The following is a 16,262-nucleotide window of genomic DNA, read 5'->3' as shown; positions in this document are numbered from 1 at the left end:
CTCACTTGGACACCAGGCTTGCTCCACATGCATTTTGCATTGACTGTTGTTTGTATAGCTTCTACTGGGATCATTTGAGAACTCCAAACTCCCAAATCTAGAGGTAGCAGACAAAGGCGGTTTTCATCCTGTAAGTTGGTTTTTAAGAAAAGGCCTTGATTCTCCCAAGAAAGTCATTTAATTTTAGACATATTGACAGCATGGGTTATAAAACTGACTGGGAAAATCAGAGCCAAACAGGCTGCTTCTCCCAATAAGGTTGTACTTTGTATGGTATAGATAGCCACCTTCGCCTCCCTATTTTGCCTTAGGGTACAAGCACACACGCGTATGTATGAAGAAAAATGAAGAGATGAAAAGCAAAGACGAGAGTGACCCGCTGGCTACCATCTTCCAACTCCTAGACCAGGAGATCATAATCTCTATACCTGTCTACCAGGCAGGCGGGCAGCACAGGCCTGGGACAGGCCTGGAGGAACCCAGAGAAGCACTACAAAGACTGCTAACTAACTACAAGACTGACATGGCCCAGGGTTAGTTAGCTCTCTATTGCTTCAATAAAACACCATGACCGAGGAAACTTCTAGAAGGAAGAGTTTATATGGCTCATGGGTCTGTTATGCAGAGGGAGTATGGCGCCAAGTAGCATGGTGGCTGGAACCGGGTGAGAGCTCAAACTGCAACCCATAAGCACAAAGCAGAGAGAGCAACCTGGGAGTCTGACAAGGGTTTAAGCTCTTAAAGCCAGTCACAGCGACATGCTTTCTCCAGCAATGGTATACCTCCTAAGCTCCACAACTAGCCACCAGCTTAGGGCCAAGTGTTGAAGCACATGAGCCCAGTCTCATTCAGACCACTACAGCCAGGTAAAGGTCTTTAAGTTAATAACCATTGCAGGGCCGTGGAGGTGGCTCAGGTAAAGGCGCTTGCCACCAAGCCTGATGACCTCAGGCCAATCCCTGGGACCCAGATGGTAGAAGGAAAGAAGTGACTCGCATGAGTTGACCTCTGATCTCTCTCTCTCTCTCTCTCTCTCTCTCTCTCTCTCTCTCTCTCTCTCTCTCTCTCACATGCACACACACCAAACACACTCAGTACTCGCACATATACCACACATAGAACAGCAAAAAAAGAAAGAAAGAAAGAAGAACTAAAAATTTGAACAAAGCCTGCAGTAAAGAAAATGTATGAGAACTTAATAAACACATGAAAACCACATGCTCACATCCATTAGTCATGGGAGCACGCAGATTCAAATCATAGTAGACTGTCCCCAGTGTGGCTAGAACTGACAAGCCCAGCAAGGCCAAGTGTTGACAAATGTACAGAGCAAGTTAAACTCGCCTATGCAACGATACACAACATAACATGTACCACACAGGCACAGAAGAAACGGCAGGACTATTTTTGGGAAATATTTTGACAGCTTCTTATAAAAGCAAAAGTACACCTGTCACACGAGCCAGCCATTCTACTGCTCGGTATTTGAGAAATGAAGATCTATGTACACACACACACACACACACACACACACACACACACACACACACACACACGACCTCTTACAAGTATGTTCCTAACAGTTTTATTTGCAATAGGCCCCAACTGGAAACAAGCCTATTTCTTCTTAAAGTTCAGTCAATAGGAAACTGTGATGAATCTGAGCAATAGAATGTTCGGGAATAAAGAAAGAATAAAATCCTTGCAAATGAAACCGCACTGATGATTCTCGAAAGATCAAGCTGAGCAAAATTCATTTGTGTAAAAATACACACTTTATACATTGACGTTTGGACGGATCAAATTCTGTCATACTCATGACGGAAACCATTGTATTAGTCACACTTCTCACTGTGCTGGTAAAATGTCTGACAGAAGCAGGAAGGGTTGACTCTGGATCACAGTTTGAGGGTACGCACATGAGGTACCATGGTTTGAGGTACCATGGAGGGTACGCATGGCGGCAGGAGTGAGGCAGCTGGGCACAGAGAGACATGAACGCTGGTGCTCAGCTTGGTGTCTCCTTCCCCTTCAGGCTGGACCCCAGCCAGGGGCATGATGGCATAATGTGTGTCTTTGCCACGTCAGTTAACTTAATCTAGAAACTCCCTCAAACACATGCCCAGAGTCTTGTTTCCTGTCACTCTAAGCCATGGCAAGCTGACAATGAGGATCGGCCATCACAGTCTAAGTCGGTGGCTTCCCAGGTTTGGAAGTGAAGGGGAATTAACAGGAAAGGGTCAGAAGGAAAAAGGAAATTAATGTGGGTGGTTACAGTAACAATAGTTTTAACACACACACACACACACACACACACATCAATGCGCACAGTCAGGAGTCAACAGCTACATTTCAAATATGTGAATTATATGCATGGAAAGTACACTTCGATGCAGGTATAATTTAGTTAAAAAGTAAGGGCTGATGACACAGGTTACAGCACTTCCCACAAAGCCTGCGGACTGGACGCCATCTCTGGGACCCACAGGATGGGAGGAGAGTGGCAATTCTTGGAAGTTGTCTTTTGACTTCCATCCAGCAGTGTGGGGTGTGTGTGTGTGTGTGTGTGTGTGTGTGTGTGTGTGTGTGCATCTGTGTGTGTGTGTCACACATAAAACAAATCGAAAGAAGTATAATCAAAACAGATTTACTATTCAGGCACTCAATTTTCAGCTCAAAGTTGGAAAGGGACTGTCACAGTGTCACAGTTAGTGACCATTAATTTAAAAAGCAAATTTTTATGTGCATGATGTGTACGGGTGTTTTGCCCAAATGTTTGTCCGTGGACCGTGATGTAGGTACCTAGTTCCCAAGGCCAGGAGAAGGTATCAAGTCCCTTAGAACTGGAACCACAGATGGGTGTGAGTTACCTTGTGGGTGCTGGAAATAAAATCAGGGTCCCTGAAAGAGCAGCCAGTGCTCTTAACTGAAAAGCCACCTCTCCAGTACCCGGTGGCCATGTTTTTTAACAGTGAGCACAAAATAAAGCGCCAGCAGCAAGCGAGACTAACTTACATGCACCCACACGAAATGAGGGCCATTTATTAACAAGCTAACTTGTGTGCAGCATGATATAATTTCTGTGAAGGAAGCACATATGTTTTTAAATGCAGTCAATAAATAAATCAAGAAAGCGCCCAGATGCATCCACTTGAGGACTTCTCTGGGAAAGAACCGGTGTCTCAAAGAGGGGACATCTCGAGAACTTTAGTCTCATGCTTTCTCCAAGCTCTCTTATCTTTTTTATGAGTGTGATTTTTTTTTTGCAATTAAAAGTTTCAAAAACAAAATCAGTTCCTCTCGCTCCTTTGTTCCGAGCCACTGTCTGAGTCATCTCTGCTCACGAGAGCGTGGCTCTCAGTTTGGTGATCCGTGCTCCCTGTCAGTGCCGCAGCAGCTCCATTTCCACGGGGCACTGGTTCCCTTCCACGGGCATCTCCTGATTCATTTTCACAGCCTCCTGTGACCTGAGGCCAGATGACCTCCTGCCGCAGCCCTAGCCCCAGGCACAGAGTCAGGCGCATGGTGGGTGCCCCAGCATTAATAGAGTTACCAGAACACCTCTTATCATTTTCGATTACCAACCTCAAATTCTGGGTAATCTCACCCTTCTGATCCACCGACCCTGTGAGGGGGCAACTGTCAAGTGAGGAAGTGGGAAGAGAGAATGAGATGCGAGGACGATGGGGACACCAGCCCCACCCTTGCAGCTGTGGAAGCTAAAGGTCTTAAGGACGGGAGCTAGAGCTTCCTAACCAGGCTATGATTCCATAGGGCATTGGTCGAGCACAACATGGCTAGAGAGGGTCACACCAGGATGACCTGGGGCCTGTGTGGCCAGGCTTTCTAGTTTGTTCTGACATTCTCCCTTGTCCTGCATTTCTAAAGACCTCCTATGGGTCTGGAGAGATAGCTGAGCGGTTAGGAGCACTGACTGCTCTTCCTGAGGTACTGAGTCCAATTCCCAGCAACCACATGGTGGCTCCCAACCATCTGTAATGAGATCCGATGCCCTCTTCTGGTGTGTCTGAAGACAGCTACAGTGTACTCATATATAATAAATAAATAAATCTTTTTTAAAAAGACCCTTTGTTAAGCTTTCAACTATCAAGACCTCTGGATATTAGCCACAGGCTTCTCTTCTTTCCTTAAATACATATTCCAGAATCTTCTTTGCCTCTATTCCAAACTCTATTGCCGAATCTAGAATCTGGGAGAACAGCACTAATCCAAGGGCATCTTTGCTTAACGAGGTGACCCTCCCACGGCAGTGAGCAGAGGCTTCTGCATGTCTGTCCATCTTCCTTTTTTCTCCATGGATACAAGGTGTACCTGACCACAGCAGCTCACTGTAACGGAACCACTGAGCACTAGGATTTGATGATCTGAGTTGCGTGGCTAGCTTGCTACCACCAATCCCCGAGTCCTGAGCCCCAAAGTCAAAGGAAAGGAAGAAGGTAAATGCTTCTCCCATACACATCCTCCCTCAATCGAAAGGCTGAGCTCTCTCAGACCATAACTGGAGCAATGGCCTGAGCCCAGTACAGACAGAAGGTCCTCAGCTAGGGCTAATGTCTTGAGCTGTGCTGGCTGACTGCAGCTTCCAGGCGACTCTTCTCGATACTTCAGACGACGCCCCAGGGAACACTAAGGAAGAAGGATTGTGGGAATGCCGTGGAGATGTACAGAGGCAGGTGTAAAGTTTCAAGACATTGCCATCTAGATGCTTGGGGAAAACAATTAATAAATCCATCTCCCTCAATATCATGCAAGACCCGATGGGACGCCATCCTTCCAGAAGATGGACAGGGACCTCCTGGGGACTCGATTGCTAGGGATCAAATGAAGAGCAGTATCAGGCTGGAGGCACAACAGGGACGGGTGGGAAATGACCAAGAATGGGACATCAGGACTGGAACACGCTAGTGACAGGAAGCAACTCAGTCTTTCAGTTAACACTGTCACAGAAAGAAAGAAACATGGAAGTTAGTAAGTGCCTCTTTCAGTGCAGTCTCTCCCTCTGAAGCCTCCCAGCCCTTCAGAGGACAGCAGCACATAAGCCCACAGTGGGCCTCTATAACCGCCAGCCCCGGTTCCCAGGCAAACCAAGCACCAGGCTGAGCAGGCATGAGCAACTGCTTGTCATGCCTTTCTTACCATGAGCAGTGAGGCAAAGGCTCTTATCATTCCTACCTGTTGGGTGAGAAACAGAACCCACAATGTTGAATAGTGTATCCAAGGTCATGTGGCCAGCGAGAGTGTAGATGCATTCAGGTAGGTGGAGGGCCGTGTCTGAAAGGTGAAAGAACCAGGCTAGAATCAAGAAGATCACAGTACAAACATGCAGATTGACAGCCTGGACAGGCTTGAGGGACATCCATCCCAGCAAGGTCATGAATGCTAGCATAGTAAGGGCAAGGCAGAGCCTGATTGCTTTTATCCTCACGTCAGCTCTTTTGAAAAGGGACTAAAAAAAATCAGAACAGTATGGGTTGAGCCAGTGAATCTTGGTCCCCATTCCACATCTATATAGTTGTCGCTTTGGGGTTAGAGACAAAAATAGCATGTGATCAGAGGCTTTGGAAGATGCTGAGGACTCCAGAGGTGGGCATGGAAACAGGCGGACTCTCCATTTGCAGAGGAAATGAGGTCTGCCTCTCATGCATCTTTTGCAACATCAATGTATCCCGGTAAGTGTCCCAACACAATCCAAGACGTTCCCTCTGCTCCTTGAAGTCACAGCTGCTGTTCCCACACTGAAGCATGTAGTTTACACAGACAGCACCCTTACCTCCAACCTTTGAGCACAGTTAGGACCACTCCCAAAAGATTTGCCACAGACATGGGTTGACCTGTTCCTGAGATACATGGTACAAAGGCAAGTTCATGAATGATTCCCAAGGGGGGGTCTTGGTTGGATGTAGGGCCCTACATCTGACTGGTGGCTGAACATGGCACACATTTGCAACATGGAGGGAGATGCAGGACATCACCCCCTCGACGGCGTGACAAGGCGGTGTCAGACTCCATGCACTACCTCAGTATTCACGCAAAAGCCAACTTGGACTTGGAGCAGGCAAGAGCATCTCATCTTTGAGAACCGTCCCATTCTCCCAGACCTCCCTTCCCAGTTTCTTAAAGACTGGTCTCCATGCCAACTTAAATATTGCATTTGGTTGGGAGAGAGGAAACCGCAAGCCCAGAATGGAAGTCAAATTATTCCACAAATATTGCTTATTTAAATAACATTTTTAAAAATACATCATGTTCAGTGGTGAAGAACTACTAAATTATTGAATTCCCCGAAGCATCCTACAGGCTTTCAAGTGGCTCATGAAGCCCTATAAAAGAACGTGATAAATAGTCAAAAAGGAACGCTGGGCTTCACGTCAGGATGCCTGGATGAGCCAACGTAAAACATCTTCATGTAAGCGTCCCACTTAAGCCAACGATTAAACAGATTAAACAGATGATTAAACAAATAAAGATTAATGAAACAAGTAAAGTAATCAAATCTGTATGGATGTATAAACGAACGATTCCCAACAATATTAGAACAAATTGTCTAAAACTAATAGGGAAAACGCGTCAGCTCGGTCCCAACAGCTTTTGTTGGGCTCGCGCTTGGATGTAATCAAAACATTTGTTTAAACTAAGATGGATATGAGGCGCTAAGATGTCAGTTTCTTGAAAGAGGAAAATAAAACAAAAGCAACGTCTTTGGTGAGGAGATTGGCACCGGCGACGGGGCCTGCATTGCTGAGGGATCTGTGAATGGAGCAGGGAGGGACTCTGTCTGCTTCTGAAAATAGGCTGTGCGCTAATAATTAGTGCCAGCAGGCCGGAAGGAGCCAGAGGTAGCTCGAGGCTTAAGAATTTGAGAGGAGGAGAAAAACTGTTCAGATACCCAGGCCTTTAGAAAGCCCTGTTTAATCATCAGCCATTGATACGCTAATTAAAATGTGGGCTTAACTCCTCCTTTTTCCTGAGAGCGGGGCCATTCTCCCAGTACACTGGGAGAGAATAACTTGGGGTTTCTTAACAAGGACGGCCTATTCATATATTTTTTCATTAATTAAAATGAGTGGGTTACTTTGGGTTTTTGGTTTTTTGTGAGATTTTTCTTTTATCTGCTTGGGATAGATGTTGCCTGACCGTGGGGTTTCCACTGACCACTCATTTGCTAATTCCTTGCATGGGAAAACGAAACCTTTGCTGTTCTAAGTGTGGTCCTTTGAGCCAGCAGCATCCAGCAAGCACAGAGGCCCATTAAAGATGCAGATCCTCTGGCCCTGCCCCAGGACTGTGGCTTCGTGGTTTTTCCCAAGGATTGTCTGAGAGGGACTGAATTGCATGTCATGTCCAAGCCATGGGGATCCAGTGGGTAAAGAGACGAAGGTGTCTTTTTCTTTAAGGTGAAACTATGTAAAGAATATTTTTGGGGTGTAGGGGCGGAAGCACTTGGAAGAAGGGCTGGTTGGGGGTGGGAGGAGCTGCTGTAAAGCGTCCACTGGGGCCAATGGCATCTCCTTGGCAAGTGGGGTTGCCACCTGCTCTGGCTGGGCAAGTGGTGTTGATGGGGCAAGCAAAAGAAATGAGGTTTTCATAGCAGAAGGTGTGCGTCATGAGCTGGGAGGCTGGGCTCAGTCAGTGAGAATCTAAGTTTGATCCCCAGAGCCTGCGTAAGAGTAAGACTGAGCCTCAGCTGCCGGGTTTAGTGGCACAGGCCTTTAATCTGGGCATGGAAGAGGCAGATGCATTTCTCTGAGTTTGGGGCCAGTCTTGGCTACATAATGAGTTCCAAACCAGCCAGGGCTACAAAGGGACAAAACAACAACAATAACAGACAAGAACCCTGGACTTGTTTGTAATCCTGTACTGGGGAAGCAGAAACTGGTATCTCCCTGGCTCACTACCTGGGGCTCACTACCAGCCAGACTAATCTTATTAACAAAACAGACCAAGGAGAGACCCTGTGTCTAAAATAAAGGTGGCTGGCTCTTGAGGAAATGATACCAGAAGTTGTCCTCTGGCCCCCCTACACACATGCACATGCACCCTTACATTCACATGCACACACACACAGAACATGCAAGCATCCACACACATGCGAGTGTCCACACGCATGCAAGCACAATGCCAGCACGTGCTTCCTCTTTGTTATTGAAAACTCTACTGTACACCTCTCAGAACCCTCAAGCTGCTCCTGCTTCAGAGACGCTGGGTTGTGGTGGTCCACAGCCCTCAGGATTCACCCTCTCCGTCATCCTCTCTTCTGCTTCTCTCTCGGCCCCTGTTTCATGCCATCTCTGCAATCCAGATGCCTCTCTGTGTACAAATCATAGAAGCCGGCTCACTCCCAAACACCCCCAAACCTCTATCTACTTGGAGGCACAGTCTCAGAAGCTGAATACCAAGTCTAAGTGGAACACTGAGGGCAGCTCTGTTGTGATAGTGGCCACCCAGTACAGTTGCCGATAGACAGACCATGCCAGGTAGCCATATATAGAACTTGTGCATGGTAGGAATGTTTGTGCGTGTGGGTGTGTGCGTGTGTGCTTGCACTCAAGCACACTGGCACACATGTGATGCATGAGGAAGATGAGAGAGGAGGAGGCAGAGAAACTAATAGCACAGAAATATAGAAACTGGAGAGATGGCTCTTACAAGAGCCTGGACTGCTCTTTCAGAAGACCCAAGTTCGGTTCTCATCATTCACATCGGGCATCTTGAAACTACCTATAACTAAGACTCCCAATGCTTCCTTCCGGCTTCTGCAGTCACCTGACAATTGTGAAACCCTGCCCCATAATTAAATGTTTTATATTATTTTTAATATTTTTATATTATTTTTAGTACAGAGGCCTGGTGGTTAGGGAGAACCTGAGTTCAGATTCCTAGCGCCCTATAGAAAGCATCTCAGCACATGCCTGAGGACCAGTGTTGGGAGGTAATGATGAAAGGATCCCTGGGACTCGTCCAGCCAGTGTGGACAAATCACTGAAAGACCCTGTCTAAAAGAATTTACATGTAGAGATAAAAGAATACGCTAAACATCAACTTCCAGACTTCATACACAGGTCTACATATATGCACACACACACACACACACACACACACACACAAAGGAATCTAATCTGGGTTTCCTAGTTCAGAAGTTCTGGGTTAAACCTGTAATCTATAATTCCTAAGCTCCCAGCAACTTCTCACCCACAGATCAACATGGGCAGCCTAGAGAAGCACAGGTCGGAGTTTCTGAACTGATTAACTTGGGGCCAGAGGGCCAGAGGAGGTGCTTAGCTCCATGCTCATCAGGAGAAAAATTATGGAAGGAAGGAGGGGGACGGGAGTGAGGGGAAAGAGGGAGGGAGAGAGGGAAGGAGGGAAGGAGAGGAGAAACAGGGAGGAACGGAGAAATAGGGGGAGAGTAAGAACACCTCAGAAAATAAATTCCTAGAAGTGAAGATTTTATTGTGTTCAGTTGCTGGCACCAGGCTAAGGATCCAGGACTCCCCTTTCCTGGCCTAGAGAACTAGCTCCCACACAAGCCTTACTTGTACTTGTATTATTTGTACCGGTTGTGTTGTACCAATACAATATTGTGTACTGGGGAGAGAAAGATCACGGGTATTGAGACCTCTGCTGCATTGAGACTTGCTTCCCCATGTGAGACACCGCCCCTCACCACCATGGCATGACAGAAGGGATCAGAGATAGGCCTTCTTGTCTGGATGAAGAGGCAGAGTCTGGCCATCTGAGACCACACAACTCATGGGCCAGAGAGTTAGCCACAATCTCCTGTTCACATTGACCTCGCTTTGAGTGGGGCAACTACTACTCTCCCTACCCCACCTCTCAGGGCATGACTGAGCCAGTCAGGTGTCTAGAAGCTGTCTCTAGTTAATGGAGTCTTACCAAGTAGGGCTCCGCAGATCCCCGTCTTGTCCACCCCTGGCACATGAACAACCGAATGGCTCTTTTGTCTGTGAGCTCAGGTGAGCATGGCCATGCTGAGTGGTTTCCCTGACAACGAGCCAATTTTAAGATCCCTAAAAGCACCAAGGGGAAGAAATCACAGCTGGATCACAGAACCAGATTCTCGGTAAGGTGGAAGGAATCTGGGAAACAGGAAAATAAAGATGAAACCTTATTTTACCAAAGAAGAAATAGAACCCAGGGATGGAGGAACCCTTCCCAAGGTCACACAAGTAAACAGTGGAAGATTCGGGCCTAATGTTCATGTCAGGCCTGCTAAGATGCCTCACCTGAGAAGGCTCGAGGCACGGATGTGAGGACCTGAATTCGGATACCCAGCACTCCTGTGAAATACAGAGTCCGGTGCCCATCCCTTTACTGCCAACACTGAGGACAGGGACAGTTAGGTGCTGTGGGATTCTCCGGCCAGTCAGTCTAGCAGACTGTTGAGTGGCTGGTTCAGTATGAGACCCTGTCTCAAAAGCAAGATGGAGACAAAATTGAGGAAGACAATCTGCTGTCAACCTCTGCCCTCCATGTATGCTCGCATGGTAGAACGTCTACACACACATACATACATTTACACACTCTACACACACACACTCACATATGTTTATACATATACATCTACACATACATCTATCCATATACATACACACACATACACAAACATACATACATTTACACACACACATACACACATCTACACACTCTACATACACACACATATATTTATGCATATACATCTACACACATACATCTACCCATATACATACACACACATACATACATTTACACACACACATACACACATCTACACACTCTACACACACATACAGCTACCTGCATACATCTACACACTCTACACACACACACACACACACACACACACACACACGTTATGGTTGCCTCTGGAGATGAGGAGAAGGCTCAGAAGCTAAGACTGTGTAGTACTCTTGTAGAAGACTTAAATTCCAGACCCAGAACCCATATCAGTGGCTCACAATAACTTGTAACTCCAACTGCAGATCACCCAATGCCCTCTTCCGGCTCCCATGGGTACTCACACACATATGGCCCCACCTCAACATGCACACGTAATTAAAAAGAAAATCTTTCAAAGTGCTTGTCCAAGTTGGGTGTTCCTTCCAGCCCATCCTACTGGTGAAAGTTGGAATGAACCTTCTTCCCCAAGGCTTAGCTGTGGACTGGTCTCTGGGAAACCCTCCAGCAAAACTTTGCCCTTCCTTCGTCCTGGAAAAGGACATCTTTCCACACCACTTTGTAATCATCCATTGGCTGTCCTGAAATTACCGCAGCCTCATTTGCTTATTTTAGCTACAATGGGTCTGCAACTTATACTCAGCTTCTGTGAGCTGCCCAAAGCCAGAATCAATCCCTGGGCCAGTTTGTCTTTGAGTGACCAGAAAGTGTAGACTGCCTATGCCCCCTCCCCCATAAAAATATCAAAGAAGAAAAGATTTAGTGAGTTTCTGCCCCCTCCACATTTCCCGGGTCACTAAGGAAGTGACTTCCATTAAGAATTCTCACTCTTCTGTAGCCCAAGAAATACATCAGGTGCTCACTGACCTGTGTTTCCACGGTAGCTTCCTCGTTAGGCATCCCGGAGTCAGGAGTGTGGGCGCAGATATTTATGGATCTGGTCAAGCAATGACACGGTAAACGTTGGGGACAGAGGTCTTTGCAGGCTCCACTGCAAAGGAGGGGAGGGAATGACTCAGAACAGTAGAGAGTCGAAGGACGTTGTAAGCATCCCTACAAGACAAGGAGGGCAGAGTGAGAGGCAGATGGAAGTTAAATCCATGGAGGGGTGGGGGAAGGGGTTCCTGTGTCTCGGTGCCCAGAAGGGCTTCCAACATAGGTGACTGAACTATGGGTCTTGCTTTCTGGTTCTAATCCAGTGTTTGTATTCCTCCCCAGTATACTACTGGGTGTCCAGCAGGTAACTAGTAACTGCTGGTTAAATAAATGATGCTCTCTGACCTCCATAGTATAGCATGGTGTACACACACACACACACACACACACACACACAAAACAATAAATAACCGTAATTTATCAAATGAAATTAAAAAACAAAAGAACCGATGGTAGGCTGAGGCTATGGCTCTGTTGGGAGAGGGCTTCCCCAGCATGCACAAGGCCCTGGGTTCCATCCCCAGCACTGCCTAAGCCAGCACAGTGCAATGTGCCTGTATCCCAGCACACTGCAGGTGAGGCCTTCAAGGTAAATAGTGAATTTCAGGCCGACCCGGACTACAGGAGACTCAAGAAGAAAAAAAAAAAAAAGGAAGAGGAGGAGCAGGAGGAAGAAGAGGGACAGGGATGGAGGAAGAGAGGGAAAGAGATGGGTTAACATTAGCAGGATAGGGTTCTTTACGAAATAAGAGGATCCACACTATACCCTAAGAGCAGAGCTCTCCCTCACCAAGGGGCACCGCAATGAGTACTGAGGGAACCTTCAGGGAACAGAGGAGCTGGTCAGGGGACCAAGGTCACATGCTTAGTGTGCTAAGGCTTTGAAATCTTAGTATGTTGTCTCTCTGCCTTCTGGGAGTGACCTTCTCCATCAGTCCTAGAGAAATGTTAGCCTGGAGAGAGGTTAGACTTTGTTTCCAAAGATATCCAGACAGAAATCCTAGGGAATATTAAGTTATTAGAGACACGGGCTATAGAGTCACAGGCAAGGTCTAGTAAGCCATGCTTTGTCATCTCCTCCACTACAATAGCAACTACCAAGACCTGGGGGCACAGCAGGCCTTCTAGAGTATGGCTAAAGCATAGGCCCTTTGTCCTTAAGGAGGTAAGAAAGGGAGAGGTCATGATGGGGTGAGCCTGCTGGCTGCTCTCCTAGCATCTGCTGGGAGGAGACCTGAGCCCCTAAGGAAAGCCAGCAGTGCACAGCAGCACCAGTGAGTGGACTACAGCTGAGAAGATGCCAAGTTAGCCAAAGGGGTGGGGTTCTCCAGAGGGCCAGAGCCCAGAAATGATGATACATTTCACAGAGGATTGAGTAGACTGGCTCGGGAGATAGGGGCTGGGTAGTTCAGTCGCAGCTGTTATTTTTTTTTTTTTTTGGTTCTTTTTTTAGGAGCTGGGGACCGAACCCAGGGCCTTGCGCTTCCTAGGTAAGCGCTCTACCACTGAGCTAAATCCCCAGCCCCGCAGCTGTTCATTTTAAGAGAAGGAAGACCTGCTGGATATCATGGTAGTACCGATTTGACGATGAAATCTGGTGGACTCCTGGAGAGGCATCAGGAGGTGGGTTCTGGTGGCAATAAAGGACCTCAGGGGCAGCTGGAAGATGGGCTACACTGTACACTGAACTTATTAGCAAAACGGGAAGGCCGGTAGGCAAGCAACACGTCACCTACTCTAAGGGAGGGGCTCTTTTCCTCTATTGAGTCTTCCCGGAAATGGCCTCACAGAGCCACCCAGAGTCAATCAAACTGGTAAATGAGTTTAACCACCACAGGGGCCACCAGGCTGATGAAGCCAAAGGAGCTTCATTCTGACTCTTCTCTGCCACAGACTTGGTCAACAAATGCCCCAAGAAGACAAGGTAGAGGAGATCAGGACACCTTGTCTCTGGTCCACCATGCTCTACCTCATAGGATCCTTATGCTACAGTAATCAGGTTGGAGGCTTGGGGGCAGAGGCATAGTCACTAACCTCACATGGGCAAAGATGTTGACTTCTAGTAGGAAACAAAGAGATGAGAAAGAAAGACCAAGACCCAAGGTTGGACCCCACTGGGCCGGGGTTAACCTTAGACTTCATAGTCAGAACCATACATTCCCATTTTCTTTTCTCTCAGGCTAATTTGAACTGTGTTTCTCAATGCTTCCAAAGGCAAGCCTTATGCGTGCATGCAGGAAGCCATCTTGGAGTGACATGTCATTACTGAACCTCCGGAGACGGAAAGTTGAGAGGGACAAAACATCTCTGTCCCATCTCCTAACTAAAACGTTGGAATGTAAAAAGATTCTTATTAAACTCACCCCAGGGAGCAGCCTGATATAGGGCTTGAAAGCCTGATATAGGACTTCAGACCTGGGAGCACATTAAATGTTACTATAGCCAACTGGTCTGTTATGGCATCCTGAATACAGTCAGATAAAAACTCTTAGGTTGGCAATCAGAGTGCATAACATGGAAAATGGGACTAAGAAAGTGGGCACGGGTACCCTTGGTGGTATGTGGTGTGTGAGCCAAGCAGGATTTTGGCAGACAGCAGCTGAACCCAAGGCCAAATGTTAGGCTGGGTCCCAATTATGTAAAGCAAATAGCACAGAGAAGAGGGTTCCTCTCTCCTCTAGGCAGTGGAGATCTGTGAAAGGTGTTTGGGTTGGAGGTAGACATATGAAAGTATTGCTAGGGAAGCCTCCTTTGAACTTGAAGCCAGAGATCCTAGGCAAGGAAAAGTACCATGGCTTCCAGCTGGTCCTTTGCCAAGTATTTCTTCATGTTGTCATGTGGTCACAGTAGGAACGAGTGTGCTGTGAAAGACTTTAAAGGACATTTACTTACATTCCCACTTTGGGTTATGACTTGTCTGAAGTTGTACTGGGGTTGTAGGTCAAATGGTAGAGTGCTTGCCAGGCATGCATAAAGGCCTGGGCTTGATATCCAGCACTGGTAAACTGGGCAGGGTGGTGTAGACCTGTAACCCCAGCTCTCAGGAGTCAGAGGCAGGTGATGAGGAATTCAAGGTCGTCCTAGGTTACTATTCTAGTTTTATTTAAATTGCTGCGATAAAATACTCAGAAAAGGCAACACGGAATAGGAGAGGGGTTATTTGGCTTATAATTACAAATCATAGTCCATTATATCAGGGAATTCAAGGAAGGAATTCAAGCAGGTGATTACATCACCTCCTCAATCAAGAGCAGAGAGAAACAAATGCACCTATGTTGCCTGTTTTGTGCTGGCTTGCTTTCAGCTAGCATTCTTTATTCGTACAGTTCATGGTTTCCTGCCTAGGGAATAGTGCTGCCCATAGTGGGATGGATCAATTAACAATCAAAACAGCCTCCCACAGACATGTCCACAGGCTGATCTGATCTAGATAATGCCTCAATGGAGACCCTCTTCCCAAGCAAGTCTAGGTTGTGACAAGTTGCCATTTAAAATGGACCAGTACAGCTACACAGTAAGTTAGAGGTAGAGTGGAGAAGCAATTAATGATATCACCTCTACTGAGTCCAGTCCCTGTATCCCTAAACTGTGTGTGTGTGTGGGGGGGGGTGGCAGCAAGACCTTATGCCTTTCAGGTGCCAGCGGGGAGACTGAACACCTTCATTCAGTTTCCGTTGATGTACGTTATCAGCACACAGTGGCTTCGGCAGCATTCAATTGTGTACTTGTGGGCCTGCAAGTGATGTATCTGGAGCAGTGTTGCTGGGTCCCCTTCAGGCATGATACAACCAAGGTGAAAGGGGGTAGCCAGGTAAAATGTTGGAGAGGTTCTTGAGGAAGCCCACTCTCAAGCCGGTTTTCTTAGTAGAATCAAGCTCTTTGTGTTTGAGGAGAGATGGATTTAGACATCTTGGAAGATGAATTGTGTCTCTATTTCCCTGACATGAGCCACTAGGAGTTGGACAGCCTGTTTTCTTAACCCAGTGCACGTTGGGAAGGACACAGTTACACAGAGGATAAGCCCTTCCTGTATTACAGATCAAAACCAGGACTCAAAAGTTCAAGGCAAGGACTTCTGGGCCAAGGTAGCTGCTTGAGATGAGGGGTCCTCAGCTTCCTGCCTTCATTGAGAACCCAAGTTTGGTCAGATGACATCATCTGGGATCCACGGTGGGTAGGCCTCTGAGAGTCCTTCCTTGACAGTGCCTTCAGTTGATCTTCCAGGACCTGTGACCCGTTAGCAAGTTAGGCTTGTCCTCATGCCTCTTTTGCAACTAATTTATGGACCCCTACAAGGCTACACCATTCTGTACCCTATTGGGACAGCCAGCTCTTGTCACTGTGCAGCCTGAAGAAGCCATCAAAGAGATGCCCCATGCACCCTGCTGACTGACTATTGCTGCAGACAGGACACAGCACCTTTTGGGTCACCGGACAGGGACATTGGGGTCATTCAATCCAGTCAGCCATATACCATTCAGTCAGCGATTTTGTCCATGAGCCATGTGAGCAGTATTTATTATGAAGTCAGCGTTTAGCCTGTTTAATCAATTCCTTTACAGATTGCTTAGTAGGACTGAGGGAAGAAAAAAAAAATCTACTCAAAAGCAGGAATCTTATAGAGTCAT

General features: G+C 47.0%; 1 long non-coding RNA gene across 1 annotated transcript; it reads left to right on the top strand.

Annotated features, from left to right (window-relative positions):
• LOC148004180 (uncharacterized) lies at positions 1-576 on the top strand. The gene is made up of 2 exons (XR_015627290.1): positions 1-130; positions 312-576. It is a non-coding gene; the product is annotated as an uncharacterized LOC148004180 (long non-coding RNA).
• The last annotated feature ends 15,686 nt before the right edge of the window (positions 577-16,262 follow it).

The sequence above is a fragment of the Rattus norvegicus genome, chromosome 8, assembly GCF_021556685.1.
Source record: "Rattus norvegicus strain SHRSP/BbbUtx chromosome 8, alternate assembly SHRSP_T2T, whole genome shotgun sequence".
In the NCBI taxonomy this organism is placed as follows: Eukaryota; Metazoa; Chordata; class Mammalia; order Rodentia; family Muridae; genus Rattus; species Rattus norvegicus.
This window is presented reverse-complemented; position numbering and strand designations above follow the sequence as displayed.